General features: G+C 32.1%; 1 protein-coding gene and 1 pseudogene across 5 annotated transcripts in view; both read left to right on the forward strand.

Annotated features, from left to right (window-relative positions):
• LOC18587186 (putative disease resistance RPP13-like protein 1) overlaps positions 1–19,824 on the forward strand; it is a 93,272-nt gene that overhangs the window by 58,880 nt on the left and 14,568 nt on the right. The window lies entirely within an intron of this gene.
• Positions 2,300–4,632, forward strand: LOC148760485 (putative disease resistance RPP13-like protein 1; annotated as a pseudogene).

Genomic DNA, 19,824 nt, shown 5'->3' on the forward strand with positions numbered 1-19,824 from the left:
GTCAAAACTTACATAAATGTCCCCCCATAGAAAACAAATTATATTTATTACATGAATGACTACAATACGATTGCTAAATAAATAACCAAACAAACAGTGAATCATAGTTGTTAACCTAGATACGTATTATTAGGGGCAGCCCAATAAGTTTAAAGGTCTAAAGCGAAATATTCAAATGAGGCTTTTTTATTGAAATTAAAAAAAATTATTAAAATTTTATTCTTTTAGCTTTTGAGATGCAAAATTTTTAATTAAACTTTTATAATCAAGTTCTTCTATTATTTCTTTTTCAATTGATAATATAGCTAATTCATTTAATCTTTCTTGAGATATTGTTGAACTTAAATAAGATTTTATTAATTTTAGTTTTGAAAAACTTCTTTCTCCTGAAGCAACACTTAATGTAATTGTTAACGTTATTCTAAGAGAAATATAGGCATTTAGAAAAGAATCGAGTCTTCTTATATAATTAAGTATGTCAATTAGATTGTTTTCTTCTTGTATAATTTCTTTTAAAATTTTTAATTTTAAAAATAAATCTAAACTATCAATATCAGAATAGTTGTTATATTTTAAGGAACATTCAAGATTAAGGTAATATTCTTTCAAATTATTATCATCTAATGACTTCAACTTTTTACTACTAAATAAAAAACTAAAAATATTTTCATATATCTTAAATTGTTCAAATCTACTTTGAAGTGAAAAAATTGCTTGATCTACTATATACAAGAAGTAATCAATTCTAAATGATTCTTCAAGACATCTAGTTATTTCATTATCAACATTCTCATCAAATTATTTTTTCTTACGAAAAATACGTGTATCACAAAATTTAGGTTCTATGTTCATTTCAAATGTAATTTCTTTAGAAGAAATCATAGCAGATGCAAATCCATTTTCTCTGTATTTTTCAAAAAAAGAAAGAAGACCTTTTAATTGTTCTATAGTAACCACAAATGAGGCTCACAGTTTTATAAAGATAATAAAAGAACAGACTTCTTATGTATTCTTTAGAGAAAATTGAAGTTAATTGAAGAAAGAGTAAATGAGAAAAGAAGATTTCAAAAATAGATATTATACATTGAAAAAAAATAATTGGTTTTATATAAAAGAAAAAAAATAGCTATTGGAAATCATTAAATGTGTTGATTGGAAGAAAGAGAAATAAGTGAGAAAAAAATAGTTGTTGGAGGTGATTAAATACATATGATTGTTAGTTTATTGGAAACAAGAGAATATAGTTGAGAATTAATAGTATTTTAGAAATAAGGAAGTAATAAAAAATTGAGATTTATTATGCACATAATTAAAAAAGTGAAAGAACAAATAATTTTATTAATTATTTTTTACTTTTATATATTTTTTAATTTTTATATATTTTGAAAATAATTAATTATATTATAATTATTATAAAATTATAAATTTTCTCTAAAATTGAGGCCTCCCCAAATTGGGGGCCTAAAGCCCTTGCTTGGGTGGCTTCACCCAAGTGCCGGCCTTGCGTATTATATATCAAAATTTTATTTTTTAAGTATTGATTAGCAATATTATAAGATACGATATTTTTTGAAAATTAATTATAAATAATATATAACATTTATAATAAAATTTTTTTAAAAAATTATATTTATTAATAGGATTGAGAAATATATAGCATACGTTAAAAAGATATTGTTTTTTAATTTGAATTCTCAACACACTCCTTAATAATATATATATTTTTAATAACACATCTATTTTTCCATAATAATATACTAATTAAAACCAAAAAAGTATTTAATATTTTTTATATATTATTTTTAGAATAAAAAAATTAAAATTCTCATTTACGAATAGCTTTAGAAAGTGCAAAGTTGATAATGCTTTGGATTTTGGTTAGCAGAGACATTATGGGTGAAAAAAAAAGTCTTAAGTGCTAAAAAGGCTTTAAGAAAAAGCTATATATAGAAAGTAGTGTTTGACTTTTTGCAATTTGAAGTCTGAAGTTTCAATTCCAAACAATGTAGCTAACTACCACAATTTATAACAAAATGTGAATAGCTTAGAATCATAGAGACATAGGTTACAACCACCTGTCGATCAATCCCAACTTTCTCCAATGAGTTCCCATAACAAGAGAAAATCACCAATAGGCACAAACATGGCATCTAATGGCCTGACTCTTTAGGACCACTAGATCTTGATGTACCACGGTGTCGATATCATAGTGAAGATTAGAGTTTAGGCGATAGCCTGGGAGGTTTCGATCTTCTAAATAGCCAGCAGTCTAGATGCATTTCAAAATTGCTGAATTACCCATCTCTTTTTCATTTTTCATAACTACTTGATCGCTGAGTTTAAGCCATGTCTTTTGTTGGAGAGGCTTGCTTATCTATTTTCTTTGAGGCCCCGTTTGCCAAATTGGGCTCTTCTGAATCCCTCCACTTTGCTACTGAAAAGCAAGTCCATGAGGAGCTTAGGAAGTGGGAAAAGATATTGAAGAATATCCAGGCAGTGCTTGATGATGTAGAGGAGAAGCAAATAAAGATTCAGCATGTGAAGATATGGCTAGCGAAGCTCCAAGACTTGGCTTACGATGTGGATGACATCTTGGATGAGTTTGAGACTGAAGCCTTGGGATGCAAGTTAATGCAAGAACGTCGAGCAGACAGAAGTAAGGTATGGAAGATCATTCATACCTTCATTACTATTTTCAATCCATATGTTTTCCTATTTAATTATAAGATGATGTCGAAGATAAAATCGATTATTGTTAGATTGCAAGATTTAGTCACCTAAAAAGGTGACTTGCACTTAAGAAAGAATGATGTTGGTAGGCCTAAAAGAAAGATAGAAAGGCCATCGACTGCTTCATTGGTGAATGAAGCTCTTGTCTATGGTACAAAAAAAGATAAAAAGGCAATAATTGATTTGCTTTTAATGAATGATAGTTGTGATGGTAAAGTCATTGTGATTCCTATTATTGGCATTGGAAGGATTGGTAAGACTACCCTTGCTCAACACAATTATGATAGTATAAAAGATCATTTCGACATCAAAGTATGGGTGTGTGTTTTTGAAGGTTTTGATGTGATCAGAAAAACAAAAACAATTTTACAGTCAATAACTTCTAAGTAGTGCAACGAAGTAAATGATCTAAATTTGTTGCAAGTCAAATTGAAGGAGAAGCTATATGAAAAGAATTTTTTGCTTGTTTTGGATGATATTTGGAATGGAAGCTACCATGATTGGAACATTCTACAGTTTCCTCTTGAAGTAGGGGGTCTAAGAAGCAAAATTATCGTGACAACTTTCGATCAAAATGTTTCATCAATAATAAGAACTGTTCCACATTACTCTTTAAAAGAATTGTCAAATGATGATTGTCTCTTCATTTTAACTCAACATTCCTTAGGGTAAAAAGGTTTCAATTATCATTTGGATTTAAAAGAAATTGGAGAACAGATTGTGAAGAAGTGTAATGGCTTGCCCTTAGTAACTAAAACCATTGGTGGCTTACTATGCACTAGAGTGGATCCTAATGCATGGCAAGATGTATTGGAGAATGAGCTATGGAATTCATTAGAAGAGAAATATGGTGTAATTCCAGCTCTATGGTTGAGCTACTATCATCTTCCACCACATCTCAAGCAATTTTATTCATATTGGTCCATACTCCCTAAAGCCTATGAATTTGGGGAGGAAGAAATAGTGTCATTATGGATGGCAGAAGGCTTGTTACAGCAAAAAAACACTAAAAGGCAAATGGACAAATTAGGTAGCATATACTTTCAAGATCTTGTGTCAAGATCATTCTTTCAAATATCTAGCAGAAATAAATATCAATTTGTAATGCATGACCTCATCAATGATCTATCTCAATCAGTTATAGGAGAAATATGCTTTAGAGTAAAGGATGATAAGCAAATTTTAAAGCGTTGTTGCTACTCATCCTACCTTGGAAATAGGTATAATGGACTCAAAATGTTTGAAACCTTCTATGCAGTAGATCAATTAGAAACATTTTTATCACTTATGCTGCTAAAAGATGGGGATTGTTTTCTGACTAACAATGTTCTTCTTGATTTATTGCCGAAACTAAGACGTTTAAGGGTGTTTTATTTGGAAGGGTACTACTTTGTTGAGATACTAACTTTAGTTGGAGATTTGAGACATATACGCTACTTTAATTTTTCCTATACTAAAATCAAAAGCTTGCTAGAGTCCATATGTACTCTCTTCAACTTACAAACCTTGTTATTAAGAGGTTGTGATCGCCTCAAACAGCTACCTTCAAATTTGAGGTTTTTAAGTAACTTATGGCGTGTAGATATTACTGATGCAAATTCAATCAAAAGGATACCATTCAAAATTGGTGCATTAATTGATCTCCAAGCACTAACCAATTTTGTTGTAGGCCAAGGTTTTGGATATCGAATAAGAGAGTTGAAGAATTTATCTAATCTTAAAGGTCAACTTTCTCTTTCAGGATTAGAAAATCTTGTCAATGCTCAAGATACCTTGGAGGCTAGGTTGTTTGGTAAGTCTAGCCTTGATGATTTAGAAATGAAGTGGAGTGCAAACTTGAAAGATGATTTAAGGAAAGAAGTGTTCAAAAAAGGGATGAATTATAAAAGCATTGAAACTTAATCAAGCCAAGAGAAAATTATGAAGACAAAGACACACTTTGTTCTGTTTTTCATTGAACATATATATGCAGTAGTTACAGAACCGAGAGAGAGAAAATACAAAAAAAAAAACCAGTACATAACTAAGCAATTTAACCACTAATAATCGTTTAGTTGTAGCATGATATTAGTGGCTGACATCCTACCAAACACAACTCAACATGGTAAATCCATGTTGCTAAATTGACATAATGCTGAAGACAAAAAACTGAAAATAACCAACACATAAACTGCTACTTTAGACTAGTCACATGTTGTTGCTCATGACCTCATCTCCACCCATTCAAACCATCATCAAGTCACCCTCCATTAAAGCTGAGATATATTCCAGTTTTAACACACCTCTTTGGAATTTATCTCGCATATTCCAAGCTTGCTCTAGAGAAAATAAAACTTACCTTTGTTCAAGCTTTTTGTAAGTATATCAGCAACTTGATCATTGGTGCTGCAGTGCTTGATTACAACTTCATCATTCTTCACAGCCTCTTTGATTGAGTGAAACTTCACTCGAATATGTTTATTTCTTGCGTGTTGCACTGGGTTCTTTGCTATCAAAATTGCAGACATGTTATCCACCCAGACAGTGCCAATAAATTGTCTAAAACCCAGATCATCAAGCAATTTCCTGAGCCATAACACATGATTAATTGCAGAAGATGCTGCTATATATTCTGCCTCAGCAGAAGAATGAGCTACCACCTTCTGTTTCCTTGAGTTCCAAGACAAAATTGCACTTCCAAAAGAGAAGCAATAGCCAGTGGTACTCTTTGAATCTCCAAACTCCCAACCCAGTCATTATCACAATGGCCTTGCAGATGATTACTGTCCTGTTTCACAAACTTAAGCCTAAATGTTGTTGTATCTCTGATGTACCTCAAGATTCTTTTTGCAGCTTTCATATGCATTTCTGATGGCTCCTGCATAAATTGAGATAGGAGACTAGTGGTAAACATAATATCAAGCCTGGTAGCTGACAAATATAGAAGACATCCTATTATACTTCTATAGAGTCGAGCATCAGTTTTAATCTCACCATCATCTTTGTTGAGTTTCCAACCCATAGTTAGTGGCGTTGAAGCTAGTTTACAAAAGTTCATCTTGAATTTTTTAAGCAAATCCTCAGTATATTTACTTTGATAGAGAAAATTTTGATCTTCCAATTGTTGAAACTCCAGGCCTAGGAAGTAAGACATCTTTCCTAAGTTGGTCATATCAAATTCAGACTTTATTTGAGCTTTGAATTCTTTCAAAAACTTATCATCAAGCCCTGTTATTAACAAATCATCAACATACAATGATACAATCAATTTCACAGCATTACCAGAGTTCTTAACATAGAGTGTAGCTTCATTGTTGCTGCGAATAAATCCTTTTTCTCGCATGTAGTTGTCAATCCGGTCATACCATGCTCTTAGGGCTTGCTTGAGTCCATAGAGAGCTTTAACAAGCTTGCACACCTTGTTTTCTTTTCCCTGTACCACATAACCTTCAGGTTGTTCAACATAAATGTCCTCTGACATAACCCCATTCAAGAAAGCCAATTTCATGTCCATATGCCAAAAGGGCCAATTTTCTTTGACTGCAAGTGCCGTTAAGACTCGAATGGTGTCATATCGAGCCACCGATGCAAAGGTCTCTTCAAAGTCCACTCCTTGAACTTGTGAATATCCTTTTATAACTAATCTAGCCTTTAATTTGTTAACAGACCCATCTGGATTCAGCTTAGTTTTAAATATCCATTTAACACCAATTACCTTTTGCCTTTGAGGTTTGTTTACTAAGTACCAGGTCCTGTTCCTTCCTATCATTTGCATTTCAACATCCATTGCTTCTTTCCATTTCTCATCTATTAAAGCTTCTGAAACTTCATTTGGTTCAATTACTGCCATAGTGCATCTACTATATGTTTCTTGGAGTGGTCTTGTTCCTCGAACAGCCAAGCTTTCATCATTCTCATCCACACTTTCCTCATCATCAAATAGATTCTCATCACCATTAGCATTATTCTCATCAGCAGCTATTTCCAAATTCCACTTCAAACCTTCATTCACATCACTAGTAGCATTATTTGACTTTGAGTTCTCAACAGCAGTAGTTTTCCAATTCCACTTCAAGTCTTCATCGAATCTCACATCACGGCTTTCAAAAACCTTCTTAGTTTTCAGGTCATACAATCGATGTCCCTTTGACAGGTTGCTGGAGCCCAAGTGAATTGCCAATTGAGACTTAAGATCGAGTTTTGTTTTCTTACCATCAGGAATCTTGGCATAACAAATGCACCCAAAAACTTTGAGGTGCGCTACTGATGGTTTTGTACCATGCCAAGCTTCATAGGGGCATTTAACATTTAAAGCTTTTGTTGGGAGAACATTTAGTAAATACACAGCAACATTAGCAACCTCAGCCCAAAATTCCTTTGGCAAATCTTTCTCAAATAACAAACAGCGTGTCATCTCCATCACTGTCCTATTTTTACACTCACAAACTCCATTTTGTTGAGGGTTATAGGCAACCGTCAATTGGTGTTTGATTTCTTTTTGTGCGGGAAACTCTTTAAACTCGGTTGAGTTGAATTCTCTTCCATTATCTATCCTAAGAATCATTAAATTGCTCCCAGACTCATTTTCCACTGCTGCAACAAACTTGGTAAACAAATTGAACACATCAGACTTGTGTTTCATAAAAAATATCCAACTGTACCTCGTAAAATCATCTACAAAAATTAGATAATATGAACTCCCATTCAATGATAGAGTCTTCATAGGACCTTCCACATCTGAGTGCACTAATTGAAGCCTTTGTTTTGCTCTTCAATTGCTAGTTTTTGGAAAAGAGACTCGGCATTGCTTACCATATTGACAAGTGCTACAGATTCTATCTGTTTGAGTCAAAATAGGGAGTCTTTCAACCAAGTTGTTGGATATCATATGCATAAAAGATTGGTAAATTACATGCCCTAATCTACAATGCCAAATTTCAAAATTAGTGGACAAGCATTGGTAAACTTTATGCTTAACCTTCATCCAATCTACAGAGAAACACTTATTTCTCATTTCAACAAAGAAAAGTTCCTTGCTTGAGGCATCAACGATAGTACAAGCATTGTTTTTAAACAACAAAATATATCCTCAATCAATTGCCCCACACTAAGTAGATTTTGAGCAACTTCAGGTACAAACATAACATTGGAAATTGATTTCATACCTGCAAGTGTATGCACCGCAACTGTTCCTATCCCTTGAATCTGCAGATTAAGTCCATTTCCAATCTCAACTTGAGATTTATAACTCTTATCCAAGGTAATAAAATTTTCTTCCTTCCTGGTCATATGATTCGAACAAGTGCTATCAATCAGCCATGTGTGCTTCTTGCTTGAAACTTCATATTTCCTTACTATGAATAAAAATTCATCAACTGTTTCCTGATGTTCCGCAATAGCAGCCTTCTCCTCAGGTCTGTTTCCCTTCGATTTGCAAACTCTCTCCACATGTCCTAATTGATGGCATGACTTGCATTTAACATTTGGACGATACTAACAATATTTTTCAAGATGTGTTCTCTTTTTGCAATGAGAACAAACAGGATACTTAGCTCTCGGCTTGCCTTATTTTCTGTCTCCAGATCTCTTGTCCTTGTCTCTCTTCTCTGAATCATTCTTTCTATTGTTGTCACTCTATTTCTCCTTTGTTCGAGTCATAAAGGCTTCTTCTACCGTGTTTTCTCGCCTAAAAACACGTCTTTGTTCTTGTGCTTGGAGAGCATTAACAAGCTCTGTGATAGTAAGGCGTGAGATATCCTTGGACTCTTCAAGTGAGGATATCTTAGCTTCAAACTTATCCGGTAGGCTTACTAGGACTTTATTCACAATCCTTTTCTCTAGAAGGTCTTCCCCAAGTAGCCTCAGTTGATTCACAACTTTCATTACTTTATCAGAATACTCCTTAATAGTCTCACTATCTTTCATTTTTAAAACTTCAAATTCCCTCAACAAATTAAAAACTTGCATCTATCGAGTCCTATCACTTCCATGGAATTCCTCTTGCAACTTGTCCCAAGCATCTTTAGGATTCTCACAAGCCATAATCCTAGTGAATATGGAGTCAGATACAATAGAGTAGATACATGAAAGGGCCTTGTATCTCTTAGCAACCTCTTCACTATGCTGCTTTAACTGTGCCATTGTAGGATTGGCGTGCCTTTAACCCTTAATCCTCTTCATCTTTGATCTTCCACAAAAGTTGAATAGTGTTGTCCTGCTTGGCTCTACTGTATACACAACCAACCCTACTATTGTTGCAAGCAGGTAAAAAATATACAAAAGTTTTTGTACAAAAATATTGCCTGCATTACAGTCGGCACTACCCAAAAGAAAAAGAAAAAGCTCACAACCAACTTACAAACAGCTACAAGAAGAAAGAAGAAGCAGCATAAATGTTACTTACAGTTTATTTTTTAACCATGCTATATTTTATTAAAATAACCATGAAATCAATTTATTCAGTAAATAGATAAATACATAAATAACTAAATAAGTAAATAAAACATTACTTTATCAGTTTTAAATATGTGTGAATATATTGTTATATTAATTTCAATAAAATATTATAACGATTTTTACTAATTTTCATTAATTTTATTAATTTTGTAAATATAAAATATTATTATAAAATTATATTATATACCAATTTATATCTAATTATCTTAATGATCATTTTCCATCTCATGACACCCATTATGCACCATTGCTTGTTGTCAAAGACAAGTCACATCGTCGGTTTTAATCTTATTGGTGCAACTCCCAATCTCATCGTAATGCTATCAACCTAACCATATCTGTTTCTATTTTCATTACTATCAATGTTATTCCTATCTATGAAATTTTTGTTAAGTTTACAATTTTAGTAAAAAAATCTTATTTTCCTTCGCTAAATATCAGTAGGATATCTATATTTGTAATTTTATGAAATCACTACCTTGCCAACAAAAGATCCTTATTTACTCAATTCTTATCCACCAATAACGTTTATTTATCATATAAATTTTTTTTTGTACAAAATTACATGTAAAAGTAAAATATTTTTAATCACAATCAAGTTCTTAAATTATAATCATAACCAGCCTAAAGAAATTTAGCTTGGAACAAATTGAGAATTAAGAAGAAAGAAGTAAGGATGGATAAATGAAAAATCTTCAATGGAGAGAATCAAATACATTAGCATTTACCCTTTATACAATCCAGCAGCTAGAAGCCCCCATTTTCTTTTATTTTAATTTGTTATCTCTTAAACAATTCTTTTTATCGGCACACAACGAGCGGAACACGATTAATAGAGTTGAATCATAAAATTCACAGTAAAACATTTAAATATTTGATTCAATAATATTTATATTTTTTCCCAAATTCAGATTGCATTCTCCAATTAAAAGTATAGACTTCACATAGAAGACTAAAATCAAATGCAAAAGTGCTCAGTGCCCAAGGTTGTACAGTCCAGGATTTTCACCTTTCTTGGGAGGTTTATTTTGATTCGGGAGACAGTTAGTGTAACGTAGCCTGTCGCAAATAGCCTGGTTGTTAGGGTCAGAAGTGCCTCCAGTCCCAATGCCAGAGCTACCAAGCACGCTACCAATGTCGGAGTCGAACAGGAACTCCAACTCCAAGTTATTGTGAGCAACAGGGGGGGAAGATGGAACTCCTCCATTGAAGTAGCGGTTGCTCCATGTTGGGTTGCATGAAGAAGAACCATTAGAGTGATTAGGATTCCTAGAGACAAATCCTTTCCCACTACTCTAATAACTTCCATTTTTCTCTCTTTCTTTTTTCCTGCTCAGCCGACTCTTAGTAAATAGCTACTACTCTCCATCAATCCTAGGGAATTTCCTGTCTTATTTATAGAGAAAAAAGAAAAAGTTGAGGTGAACATTAGATGTCCATATACAATTTGGATAACACATTTGCTGTTTATTTTTTTAAAAACAATTATTATAAATAGTAACACTTATTAATTTCTAATGCTTTTTAAAAGCATTTCTTGAGTACTAAAAATAAAGTTAGTGATCCCTTTGTTAATATTTTTTTTAACTTACCATTGTTGTATCCAACAGGGTCCATATATATTTGGATTTGAATGAGAATCCCATGTGAATGCACAAAAGTTCAAACCGAATTAGACCCTGAAAGAACGACTTTCACATGGTTGTATGCACAAGTGTCTTTTGCTAAAGCTGACAAAATGTCATTCGTAAATCTGCCTTTCTTCAGCACTGAAAACAAAATTTAAGTTTTCACAAAAATGATGTATAGACATTTAATTTGAGATGAAAGAATATTAATAGTGACTATTAGGAGCAAGGATATGTTTTCCGCATATAATGAACATAGCATAATCACCTTGGGCACCCATTTTTCCATTAGAACCAACTCCTTACAGGTAAAGAGACTTCATCCACAGGAAAAAGCCCAATTGCAGTAGAATGCATAATATGTACTCCCAAAATCTGTATATCAAACAATAGAAACGACGGCTGTTTGTTTCAGTCAATTGATTGTTCTATAAATTAATCTCTTCAGTCAAAAGAATTAGATAAATGAATAACTTGTTCTCAAATGAATTAGGTAAAGAATTACGTAAAGAACGTGATAGAGGAGGTTGGCTGATGGACAGTGCCATGGATTTCCTATAGACCCTTTGCCATTCAAGACTCTCGACAAGGGATTATGTGGCTTCCCTTGAAGAATAATGAGCCGAAATTTAACGTGGATGGATTTGTTAAAGGTGAATCAGGCCCGGCTAGATGGGGAGGAGTCCTCGGACAGCAGTAGAAATGTCATTGGCCTTTTCTTTTGGCCCCCTGGGTGATATAGACTCGAATAGTGTGGAGACACTGGCAATCAAAGACGCCTTACAGTTTTAAGGCTTTCATTGAAAAAAATTAGCAGTTAAGTACTCAAGGATCTGTCGTTTGTCCAAGCTTAGTGACAGCCTTACAAAACCTACAAGAGGAAAATTTTTTAATATCATTGAATTTGATATTGTGTTTTCAATTCTATTATTTTTTGACAAACAATACAAAAAATTAACAACATTATTTATTATTTGTATTTATGAAATATTTTATTGAATATTTCAATTTTGTTGATTTTCATAAATTTTATCAATTTTTGTTAAAAAATCAACAAAATTAAACATATAGTAACAAAATTCAACATAACCTAATATAATAACAAATTTGATCATACTCTCACAGAAGCACAAGTAATGAAATGAAATTTATCATATAAATTTTGTTTACCAACATACATGTAACGATAAAAATTATATTCACAATCATGTATTACATTTCATATAATTACAAATTAATAAAATAAATCAAATAGACAAATCAACCAACAAACTACTATAAATCAGATATATTCAATATAAAATTGTATTATACCTGCTAATGATGAGATTTGAACTTGAAATATCAACAGTCTAATTAAGGTCTCGTAGTTGTCATTAAGTTAACGTCTCATTATTTCAGCTAAGCAAAGCAATGAATATTTAGTTCTCTATCATTCTCCAGTCACAACTTCACCAATGCGATAGCCTGTATAAGCACCATTTCCATCCTCAAGTATTCTATGAGATGCCTCCCTGACTCATAACGAGAACCATGCCAATGCCCATGTTAAAACTCCATCTCATCTTAGCATCTTTAATTTTTCCAGCCTGTTGGTATCCATTGGAACACAACTGGCAATTCCCAAGAATCCTTATAGAGAGCAGCACCATGGTCTTTTGGAAACACTCGAGGTATATTGTCTGTGAAAGCCACCACCTGTTCTATGATATATGCTATTCCCTTTTCCCCTCCTTTGCTAATTAAATCTAGCATCAGCTTAACATCAGTAACAAAAAATTTCAAGACATCTGATTACCTTCAGTTTAGGTGTGTGGATCATATTGATAGGGGTTGCCTCCATGTGACAAACCATTAATCTAACAATTTAAACAATTACAAAATTATGATCGCCACATCAACCAAATTCAAAGTTCAACCTAGATCGAAGGATGTAAAATATATTAATAGTAGTAGGAAAACATGCATAAAAATTACTTTATTAAATAAAAAATTCTTGACAACTTAGTCTTAATTTGTAAATGATGCGTAACATGGTACAACCTAATAAACTAATCATCAACCCAATATGAGAAAAGAAGACATAAGACCAGATAATAGAAAACCCGTGACATAGACTTAAAATTACCCCAAATACAAAACTACAAAAATGAAAAATTGACTTAGATTTGGAAGTCATGTATTCTGTCCCTCATGTCCCAATTCCCCACTCTTTCCCAAAAGTTACTAGGAGAATGCAACCAAAAAGTGAAGTTGCAAAGCTCAGGGGCCACTCCCAGCCTCGAATTAGGGACATCGAAAAGTACCCTATGGTTCTGCTGCTGCATATTGGTTATCATATTCAATACTGAATTCACATCATCTGGCACAGATGCCATGGCCAAGCATGTGATGCTGCCTACCGTGCTGTGGCAGTGTCACGTTCATGCCCGTAAAACATGAATGTTATCGTCGGTGCCACGATAGGGACGTTGTACTTGAATTCTTATCTTTTTGCTTTACTTTCTAAAAAAGCAACATTCTCTTTATCATATTCTTTGAAGACTTTTGACTAAGGATAGCAAAAAGACAATACATCTCTCTTTCTTACTATAGTAAGTTGATAGTAAGTTTGTACGATTTTGTTGAATTTTCTACATATTTTATCATGACTCTATGCTTTGCAAAGAGAGTGTTAATTATGACTTAAAAGCAAAGCAATGAATATTTATTTTCATTTTCAAATGCTGGAGTCCATTGCACATTCAGTTCACAATAACAATTGCCTTGAATTCATTTTCACTAGCATGAGTGGGAAGATTATGTACCTGATCATAACTGGTATTTATCGTAACGTACAGGGTCGGGAATCCATCCACCAGACGTCGGGGAAAATAATTTATGTTTAGGAGTCGTCATCAATTTTTTTATATCTAGGTGTGATTGGTCACCTATTAATTCGATTCTAATCAACGAAGTCCTAAATTAATTTTAGGTCCGTGGAAAGAATGAGGACTGATCTATTTTTTTTTTTAGAGATGGGTTCGGGAGTGCGGTTACGCACGGAGAAGGGTTAGCACCTCCGTAGCACCCGTTTCACGAACGGTACCATTTAATCTTAAGTTATCCTATTATAGTCTACTTTTGATTTAATCCCTACTTATTAACTAAATTTTTATTAAATTGACTGCCTAAATCTTTTATTTGGTTTTACGTATGCACGTGATGCAAGCGTAAAGTGATGTCATGACTCGTTTATTTTAAATAATGGGGTCGGTAATCTTTTATTGAAAAATTATTCGAAGTCCATCCCAACGTTTTTGGTGAAATCTTGAAATTCTCCTCACCTAGAGATATCCCCGGAAGAACTCGTCTCTACAAGCTCTTCGGGGAAATCTCATCATCGAAATTCCCGCACCATTTGCAAAATAAATGTGGCATGCAATGACAGTATAAAATGATGAAATCTACATGATCATGTTTATTAGTTAGTTGGTTGATAATAATAACATGCTTAATAATTTAAGGTAATTTATTGACTTATTTATATATTTATCATTATTATTTATCATTTTTTATATACTATTTTAAACAACAATTATTCGGACTAATGGGTATATGAGTATAGAATTCGGATTTATCCCGACACTTCGGTGAAAATTCGTTTCGAACTCCGCATTTAAGTGACCCACCCGAAAGAGACAACTCTTTGCCCCTTTTAGGTAGTAATACTCAAATAATTGTTCCATTATATTATTTTTTTTTTGTAAATTTTTTTTTTATATTTGTATCATGAATTATTATTATTATTATTATTATTTTATTATTTGCAAGCCTCTAAATATATTTATAATATAAATATTTTTTATTCACTTATTATTATTATTGTTATTATTTATATATTTTTTTAAAAGGGAGGTAAACTAAATCTAATATATATTTTAAAACATTCTATAGTTTTTTTTAATTTTTATCTAAGCTAAGCAAATTTCTAATTAAATAAACTGAATAAACCCTAAATAACAAGTCCAAATCCACAATAAATGGGCAAGGTCTCACCTTGCTTGGGCTAGAATGATGGCCCAAGTTATCTGGGCTGCACGGAGGCATCCTAAGCCTGCTTCGTTGGTCCGTCTGGCTTTCCCCCAAACGCACCGTTTTAGGGCTCCGGGGATTCCCTCAAACGATGTGGTTTAGGCGTTGATCCCTTTTAATTCCTCACTCCACTGAAACGGCGCCTTTTAGACTCTAAACTTGGGTATATAAACCCCATTTTTGGCCTTTCTTCTCATTTTCAAATTTCATTTTCTCTCTCTAGTCGGCCACTCTCTCTGCCTTCTCTCTAAAAACCTTCCCTCTCCTCGCCGGTGCTGGCGTACTAACCCCTTTTTTCTTCTCTCTAACCGGCAGCTCAAACCTTCTCTCCCTTAAGCCGGTGCCGCTCCGGTCTTCTCTCACTACCCGACGGCTTCCTCTCTTTCTCTTGCTTTCTCGCAAACCAAATCCCAACAACCTTATCTCATCCTATAGCCGGCGACTTCCTCTCTCTAGCCACCCACCACAGATCCGACCCTCCCAAACAAAGACCGAGTCTCCTTCCTACAACCGACGGTATCTACAACCCCACTTTCTCTGCCCTCCAAGCGGTCCAAACCCCTAAAAAATCTAAAACCCAAGAACCATGCGATGAAAATGAAACCTTTCCCCTTTTTTCCCTTGATTTCCTATTTCTCTCAAATTTTTCATCTTTTTTGTTGTGGTTATCTATTGCTGGTAGTTTAGGATTTTCGTATTTGATCTCTGATTTTTTGGTTGTGCAGGTGGTGTCCTTAAAAGTTGGGTTGTCTAAAAATTTGGACAACCCAGCAATGGGGTTCTGGCACCAAGGAGTTGGTGGCTAGAGCCCCATCATGCATGGTGGTTGGGGAAGGGATGGCCGGGCATACGCCCAGCCATTTCTTTCTCTTTTTTTTTATATTTATTTTATGTTTTTTATTTTATTATATATTTTTTATTATATATTTTTTTTATTTTTTTATTTTATTTTTTTGAAGTGTCTACAGTATTGCTATCTAGAAAAATAGGTACCATTGTTTCATTTCCTTAATTAGGCACAAGACTCTTTCCACTGCCACAAAAACTATGATTATTACCAAGCGCCAACCGTTTCCATTGCAAAATCTTTAATTATATTGATAGGGGTTGCCTCCAAGCAACAAACATTAATCTAACAATTTAACCAATAATAAAATTATGATCACCAGTACATCAACCAAATTCAAGGTTCAATGCCAACCTCGAATTGTGATGTAGATTATGTTAGCAGATGACAAGTAAATTTAGTGCTTTTCTTATTTAGGTAGGAGTCCTATTAGAAATTATAGGTATAATAAAATTTACTTTTTATTTTAATTTACTTGGACGATAAGTAAGCATAGGTTTAGGAATTAAGTTTTCTTGCACTTTAAGGAAGTCTAGGGTATAATACTATTTTATTTAAATTAGTTTATTTGTATTCTAAGTTTATGTCAAGTAGGATTAGGTTATTATAAATAGCACCTTTAGACTTAGTTATTAGATAATTTTTTTTTGAATTATTGAATAACATAATATTTTTTCTCAAATTTTGAATGTAAGTTTCTATGTTTGAAACTTGGTTATCAACTATAAAGACTCTGTCCAGTGTTAGTCTTTGTTTTCACATTAACTTACTACAACAAATTGTGCACATCAAAAAGTACCTTATGATTTTATTGCTATATATTGGCTATCACATTCAGCACTGAATTCACATTCTCTGTTGCGAATGCCATGGCCAAGCATGTGACGCTGCTTAACAAAGTTTAGTGACTTTTCAATCACATAGTATATTGGATGTTGTTTAAGGGAAAATTTTGAAATGGAGTTCTTTAAGTAAAGTTCTTTGAATCTCCAACTTAAAATAATTAAAAATTAATTATAGTTTAACCCCAAACTCCCTAACCTCCAACCGGTGACATTTTTTTTTGTTGTTTGTTTTGTTTTCTTTTTCTTTGTGGTTGTTCTCGGTTGCTAGAGGATCTAGGGTATTTTCTTTGGTTTTGTTGTGGCTAGGTTTTTTTTGGTTGCTGGTTCTTGCTAGGGATTTTAGGGTTTTCGATTGCTTCGTCCCTTTTCCTTGTAGCTACAGTGTTCCTTTATATACCGGCTCTCAACCGGGTGTATCGTCTCCACTACCTTGCCAGATGCAAGTTTTTGGCGTCTGGCATTGATGGTGGTGCTTGGCAGGGTGCGGACATCTTTCTCTCTTTTTTTTGTTTTTTCATTTTATTTCATCATTTTTTGTTTCATTCTCATTTTTCATTTTTTCATTCATTTTTTTTGTTTTGTTTTTTTTGTTTCTTATTTGTTGTTTTTTTTATTATTTATTTTTTTGTCTATCTAAGTAATTACCTATAAAATTAAAGTGTCTACAGAAGGAAGCAGGAAATCTCTTTGTGAGAGAACAATAGCCACAGAACAAAGAACTCAAAAGACAGAGGATATTGGCCAATATACCTCCCTTATGAACTAGGCATATTTTAGCAATAACCCCTGAAATGAAGCTTCCCTGCCTCAAAAGAACAAAAGCATCACCAAGAATAGTCCACCCAGTCCTAGTATACTACTAGTTAGTAGATGAGAAAAAAAAAAGTACTAGTAGTTAGTAGTAAAACTACTAGTAACGAGTAATGTCCTCATTATTTAATATGGTTTATCAATTCTTCAACAATTCAGTTTTATCGATTTTTTTATTTTCTATTTTTTATCTTCTAATGTCAACTTAAATGTAAAATTGTGATGCATCTTTTGATGATTGAGCTAGTGGATTGTTGAAGACTATACTTGGATCATATTGATAGAAAAAAGAAAGTAAATTTGACTTTAAATTAATATGAAATATAGAAAAAAATTAATAAGACTGGTATAAATATTCAAAAAAGAAAAGTTGACATAATTTTGTAATGATTTTAAAAAAGTGGATATTCAATTTGAAATAGAAAAAGTATATATTATTACATCAATTATTAGTTTAATAATTTATTTTCACTCAATAAGTAGATAAAATTTGAAGTCAAGATGATATTTATATTGCATCGATCAAGAACACTTATTGTTTGTTACATATATACATATGTTTAATTGAAATTCTTTTCTACACATCATTGAAACAATATTTGGCCATTTGCAATTAATTTAAAATTTAGAAATGTTATTTATTTATTTCTCAGTATCATGTCTACCTTAAATATGTTAACTCATCACAATACTTTTTTACAATCATACCAATCATTTTAAATTACATTTCTACACATTAATTACATTTTAAATTTAACAATAAGATGTTAGTCACGTTTCTTGGTTCTTTCCTACTATCGATTATTTGTTGAATAGTCCATCCGGATATCTTAAATCTCATTATTTTTTTTCGAAATAATAATTATAAGTAAAAGAATTTCAATTACAATCAAATAACCTTCATGTATCACATTCCATCTGTGAAAAGAATTAATAAATGCACCAACATATTAACTTAAAAGTTTTAATTTTTTTTTTGTTTAAACTTGGGAGAAGGGGGATTCGAACTTTACTTTTTAAATGGAAAAATCATATATCAACCAATAAGCTAAATTTTTAAGTACAAGTTTTAATTTAATACATTATTCATTCGAATATTTAACTTAATAGTAGGTGTATGTATATATTCTCAAAGAGTTTATTTCCAAATTCTTTTCCTCCCTAATATATAGAAAAATAAATAAATTTTAACATATTATCAAACTATTTACAAAAAATTATTTCTTTATTTTCATTTATTGAGGGATATTAATAATTTTTTGAATAATACTATGTAATCTAACGTTATTAAATTTTGATTATTTTTTTTGAATTAGGAACTTCTTGAAACTCCACCTAAGTACTATCCATCTTTTAATATTGTTTTATCATTTATTTTTAATATAGTTTTAATAATAAATCATTGTTAATTTATGCTAAGCAAGTGTTATTCTCCGTGTAACAAATTTAGAGATGAGTATGAATGATTTAGTTTAAGTAGAACTTCTATTCTCAATAGTCAATAGAAATGGATAAACCAGCTTCATATTCTTTGCAACTGCTCATGTGTGGAAATGTTGTAGTACGTCCAATTAGAATAAGGGAAAACTCAGCTTATAAGATTGTGTGATTTGATCATTTAATTACGACTAAACAATTAACTGATCTGTACTAAAATCATATTATTCTTTTATTTTATTTAGTTGATCAGCAAACTTAGAAATTAACAATTGGAGTTAATATGTTTCTGTTACTAGTAATTAGAATGCTATCAATAAGATAATATCTGTTGCTTCAATTCTATTAAAGAAAAAGAAAATAAATAATCAGGACGTGCCAGCCTATGAAATTTAGTTAGCCATATCATTTTTCATGTTGAATGCTCACATGTCATTTTGATGAAATCTATGTCATGTGGCAATAATAATTATCACCTAAAAATTGTGTGCTTACTTTTTTGTTCTGCCACCTATCCAAAAATAATTGGATAAAGAATTTGAAAAAATAAATAAATAAAATAAAAAACATCAAATTAAGTTTTCATTATTATCAGATTCAAGTATTAACCTTGATTTGGAGTTTTTAACCAAATTTAGTAAATTATCCAGAAAAAAACCAATCCCTAACTTTCATTAGAAGTAAATTGAAGCATCAATTCCTGGAAAAGAAGTAAATTGCTCTTTCCCAAAATTTGTGTAAATGGATCATAATTTATGTTTTGTAAGAATTGCAGGAGGAGCATGGTTGTTCCATGAGATTTCATGGAGATTGCAAAAATTTTTGTATATTAGGGATTTGCTTTTTTGTCTTTTTAGATAATTTATTAAATTGTTTTAAAAAACCTTAAATCAAGGTTAAGAACTGAATATGATAATAAGGAAGTCTTAATTTGATTTCTTTTAAAAATTCTCGTTCAATCATTCATGTGCCGAGTTAAAAAGATAAACATATAATTCCTAAATGGTAAGTACTATTG

Source organism: Theobroma cacao, chromosome 10, assembly GCF_053813885.1.
Source record: "Theobroma cacao isolate CCN51 chromosome 10, ASM5381388v1, whole genome shotgun sequence".
Classification (NCBI taxonomy): Eukaryota; Viridiplantae; Streptophyta; class Magnoliopsida; order Malvales; family Malvaceae; genus Theobroma; species Theobroma cacao.